The sequence below is a fragment of the Saccostrea cucullata genome, unplaced genomic scaffold (assembly GCF_032062105.1).
Source record: "Saccostrea cucullata isolate Sc308-1 unplaced genomic scaffold, CSIRO_AGI_Scuc_v1 ctg2485, whole genome shotgun sequence".
Lineage (NCBI taxonomy): Eukaryota > Metazoa > Mollusca > Bivalvia > Ostreida > Ostreidae > Saccostrea > Saccostrea cuccullata.
Genome location: NW_026926606.1, coordinates 156587 through 162586, shown reverse-complemented (window position 1 = coordinate 162586; position 6000 = coordinate 156587).

The window sequence follows — 6000 nt, the reverse complement described above, 5'->3', positions numbered from 1 at the left end:
TTATATTGCGTGTTAACAAAATGAAACTATTGATCTAAGTTTGTCCCAGGTGGTGTGAGAAAAGAGGAAAAAAATTCCGTTTCCTTTAATTCATGCCAAAATATATATAAAAAATAGAAATTTAAACAATATAAAAAAGTATATTTAGTCAACTTTTATGTTATTTGTACTGTAAATACTTAAAAATATAAAAGTACTTGATTTTCTCTTTGTGCATTATTTATTAGTGCGCTATTTTTGCAAAAAATGATTTAAAACAAGCTTTTTTTAAAAATGGATATAGTACTTCATTCCTACACAATAGATGTAACAAAAATTCGAAATGTAATAATTCATAAAAAGGTCTTTTAGTGCCACTTTAATTTTTCATTTTCCCCACTTAAATCTGTCAATTTTACACAAGAAAGTGTAAAATTTACAGATTAAAGTGTTAAATTTACAGATTAAAGTGTAAACTTTACAAAAAACAAATTGGATTTGAGTTTGGTAAATTGGGATCAGTTGCCATGGAGGAGTGGACATCTCCTGCCGACCGCTCTCACACGCCGTGTGCTCTTGTTATGATTTGGGGAACAAATCCTTAGGCTATTCTGTTTATAAATTAAGGCCTAACAATTCAATTGTCAAACGTCAATCATCATTTGACTTCATGTTATATTTTTTTAGCTGAGAAGGCATCGACCTTAAATTTCGAAAGGATGACTTCAAACAAGACTGCATGTTGATACCATTGTTTCCTCAAGTTGTTTGTCGTTAGCTTGACTGGGTTAGGAAATTACCATGTAAAAAAGATTGGTTGTATTTGCTGAAAATGGTCATTGTAACGATCATGGGACTTGCAAAACAAGGCTTTTGATAAACCTGTTTCAACTTATTTGTCAATAGGTTGCAAAGAAAAGAAATTGTACGTACGTAAGTTATGCACTTACCTATCGAATCAACCCTGAGATCTGAACCCCTTTTGCAGGTTATAGTGGTAGGCGCTTCATAAGTAAGGGAGTTGACAATTACAATGTTGAAGTCATCACATTCATCAGAAAGCTTTATTGGTATGTTTCTATTTAATAATGTGCGTCTTATTATAGCATATATTGCCAGGTTATTTTTGGCATGAGAGGAAATCTGAAGAGCATGTAAACAATTTGGTATTTTTACCATTTGATTAATTTTGATCAAGCTCTGCAAAAAAAATTGTCGAAATTTGACAGTAAGAATGATGTTGAATTACAGTGTTTGAATGCTTCTGATTTGAAAGAAATTTAATGAGGCATTCGCTTTTAAAAGTGCATTACATATCGGTCTTTGAAACTAGTAGCTAATTTAACGAACGTATAGAGTCGATTCGTATATGAAAACTTTAATAAATATCGAACTGAAACTGTAGATAAAAAGTGAGTTGAAAAATATTTTTTGTAAACAAAACAACACACAATATTTTTCAATCTAATTTAAAAAGCGTAAACTGTCCCAAAACAGGTTATAATACCAGCTTACTTCAAAAATACTTGTGAATCTATCCATTCATTCCAAAATTCTAATTTTTCACCTATGAGTGTAGAAATATGAAACAATATTTCCTTCATAATTGTATTTTTATAAATCTTTTTTCATACTTAATGTCAAGTGGATTGATACGTTTCTGACCTTAGTCATTGTAACGTATGCAACACATGCAATGTAACTTAGTTAATTTTTCTATCCACTCATATGGTATGTTACACCAGAATTATTATATACATACAAACAAACATACAAATAGAAATTTGAAGACAGAACCATACAATTTCAGTAGCTATTCTAGTGTTTACTGCATTTTGATTAACTATTTCAGTTGAAGTTTTAAACTTTAAAATATTTTATAACACCTTTTTCTATTATGGTTCTATACGAAATTATGTATTGTTTAACATTTACAAAATTCAAATGAAGCCAAAATTTTTTTTTTATCAATTTGACGTATGCACTTTGACATGTACTTACACTTAGGACATTTTTATTTTTAACACCATGCGTATGTAGTATATTCTTCCTAACATATAAAGTAGGCAGATGCTAAAACTAACACGCGGATGTGTTGATTTCCTTATTATTGAAATGTTCCATCTAGTACATGTGCTTTAATTTAACAGGTGTTCTTTTTAAAAAGAATTTTTCTCTCAATTTATACTTTTGATGGGTTTTCAAATAAATACAATTATTTACTAATACATGTACGTATAATAAGGGTGATGTGACATACGGTCTCCGGTAAATTGACAAAAAATTAAATGTCCAAATTTTTCTCTAAATTTTGCATAAATATACTGATATGTGTATCCTTATGAAATAATATTTTTAACAAAATATATAGACACGTAATTTGGAATACATAGATCTTTCATTTGGGTTGAGGTACCATGTTTACATCCAATTCCCATTAGATTTTGGCCCCGCCCCACTCATTGATGACAAATGACTTCATGTATTCTCGCATTTCGGTGAAAACAAATTTCATGTGCATTTCTTGACTTAAAACGATAGGTTAAAGTTGAGGCTCCATGGGAATTGGCATGCATAAAAAAGCTATTTAAAGTTTGAAATATTGTAAAAAAAAAAAAAATCTATATTATGGCTTATATCTATATTGACCTGAACAATGTGAATGTGATAGCATAAAATGTATAGTAAATAAGCATATATGCTTTGTCATTCAGTCATCGGTTTGGACAATAGTTCTCTGTAAGCGACTATGGCGAATTAATAACAATCACCATATAAGGAAGATTCATCGGACATGCGTATATGCATCTGCTAGTGGACATTTGCGAAATAGCGTACAGCGAACCGCGGACTTCGGACTTCAGACATTTAAAGGCGGACTTTTCTAAGGGAGCGGTTTAAAAAACTAAAAAAGAAAAATTTATAACAGATCAAATCAACTGAAAATGTATAGGCCTTTGATAAATAATGAAATTAATTAAAACGTCTTCAAATAATTTATTTGTGAACATCGAACTGTCTCGAAATAACTTATATTTCAGTATGCATTATTAAATCGAAAAGTATCAAGTATTCATGAACTACAAACAACTACAATTTCAGAAAATGAATTGTACAGAGACTATATTTCAACTTCACAATCAATTTGTTTCTAATTTGCAAACTAAAGGTACAACTTCCGATCAATGTGATAAACTGTAAATCAACCTTAATAAATAAGGGGTGTTTAACGCCCTGCAAAAATATTTTCGTAGGAAAATGAATTGAGTAGAAAGCATGAATTTTGTCAAAACTTTCATTTAATATTTTACTTTATAAAAACTTGTACTAAATTAGTCTATTATAAATACAGCGGTCAATCTAGAAATCAAGTTAAATGACAATAAATAAAAGTTGTCTCTCAAAGATTAAATTTTTTTGTTGAATATTGAATAAAACAAATGTTAAAAGTTCTAAAGCTAAATTTTTCCAGTTATTTGATATATATAAAATATGTACTGAATAGGCATGTCGATTTTGAAAATTTGTGGGTTTTTTTTTTGGGGGGGGGTTACAACTTACCTGAAAACATGTTTGACAAACAGAAAAAGGTGAATATTCTAAACTCGAAGGAAGGGAATATATGTGCAAAAGGGGGGGGGGGGTAATTTCCATCTTTAATATGACTTGTATAAGATAGTTTCACAGACTATACAAGTACTGTACCAAAACGTGTGTGCTTGTGGGAGGGTGGAATCAACTGGCTTTTTAATTAACGTATTGTACCCTAATTTAATTAAGCCAAATTAGAATTTGTGTTCTAATACTAAGTCTTTATATAAAGCCTTGCTTATTTAAATGGATTGAACCAGGTAATTGAAATTGGTATAAATCTGAGAAAGCTGAGTAGATCAGAAATCTGCAAAATGTTTCCAACAAAGTCAAATGTACATCACTCTTTATTTATTTCAAATTAGATATACATTAAGACATATCCTTTTCTCTTTTTTTCGGGAGGGGGGGGGGGTTAAAACATGCATATAGAAAACAATTTTTAAAACTGAAAAATCCTGAAAGACAAATATCAATAAAATTCTAAAGGTGGAGAATAATAAGAAGTAAACGAGAGAGAAAAGGAAAATACATTTTTGATGCGAGTTCCGATTCCAAAGAGACTGACTGAAACATTAAAGTAATCTAAGTGTTCCTCCTTTCCCATTTATAAATGTCGGAGAAGTATGTTGTTTATTGATAACCATCATATCAAATGTCATTACATTATTAATTTAAACGCAAAGTAGAATTTATAGATCCTACACTTTGAGATGTTCCCCCTTATTTAAAGTCCGAAGTCTGAAGTCTGTTGTCCACTGCACGCTATTTCGCAAATGTCCAGTACCCGCCTATTCTTTTCATCTTTATTCATATTATTCATGTTAGAACATACGGTCAAAAACTAGGCCGAATTTGCTATCATAGGTTCTAAAAATTCGAAAATATTTGCAGTATATTTTCAAAATTATACATAATACGAACTTTTGATACAATTTAAAAGGAGTCATTTTCCTTCACTCTTGTTTGAAAATGACCATAATGGTTGTAGAATTCATATATATATATAATTTATTGTATAAATACCATGGTTTCGTAATCAGATCCTTTGAATCAAAATAATGAAAATTCTAATTTTATTTACATTATCTAATTTGATGTGTATTATATTTATATTTATATGATCTAAGAAAAATTTACATCAAGAGGCACGGAATATCTGTCATATTTAGAATCTTAGACGAATCTGTTTTCTCCGTAGGCCGTTTTAAACAATATGGACTTTATAAATATAAAAAAACAAAAACAAAATTGGAATTTAGATAGTAAAAACCTACCAAAGGTTCACCTGTTCTCGTTCAATTCCTGTAACAAACGTGTCAAGACCTTTACCAAACATTAAACATGTTTTATTTAAAAGAGTGACATATTTCTCTGCTTCAAGGAGAAACATTCATTGGATTACATTTTTATATTTATTATTATTATTATTATTTTATTGTTTATAAAGGAGCACAGGGTGGGTGTGACTGGTCAGCAGGGGATGCTCACTCCTCCATGGCACCTGATCCCACCTCTGATGTTTTGTTTGTTCTGCTCCTATTTTGTATTTTTTATGGACCTTTATTATTGAATACTGTACTTTATCTCCATATGTTTCATTAAAAAAACAATGTTTTTGAGACCATGGATATATAACATTTTTATGTTTCCTGATAATATATTTCGGATAGGATATTTCCCTATATAATATGTTTCATTATAATGAGGAACCTAAAATAAATAATATTGTTTTACACATGTTTGAATTTAAAGTATTTTGTGAAATCTGACATTTTTAAGAGAATTTTCAATTTCTATGAATTTCAAACTAACTTTTTTAATTCTTCCTTCTACATAATGACATATAATAAATAAAATATACATTAGTTAAACCGTCATATGGATAAAATATTGGAAAATTTTGAAATTTTGTAATAATGCTTGACTACAAAAAGTTGGTTATGGTTACCTTAGTATGACAATGTACACAAATAATATACATTTTTATGCAATTAATATATATATATTAATGTCCCAATTATCTTGAAATATTTCTTCGCTTCAAAACACTTTTCTAAATGATAGCATAATCTAGCAATAAGCCCGATAATAATATATCATTTATGTACATCAATGTGCATGATTCAGCATATGTACGTTGTTACTAATTTGTACAAGGATAAAATACAAGGTTAAAAGAATAAAAAGTATATTCAGATATGTTAATCACACGTTCATTTATATTTCAAATATATTTCACTTATTAGCTGTACAATCTGCAGAGATCTGCAATTGATTCATCGGCAGTTGATTCTGGTTAACAAAGATAAAAAAAACCACATAACAATTAAAATTCATAGTATACACAATTCCCATTTAAAATTAATTCCTTGAAAACAATTTTAAAAAAAATAAAACAATTAAAAGAATTTGAATTATCTGTACCTT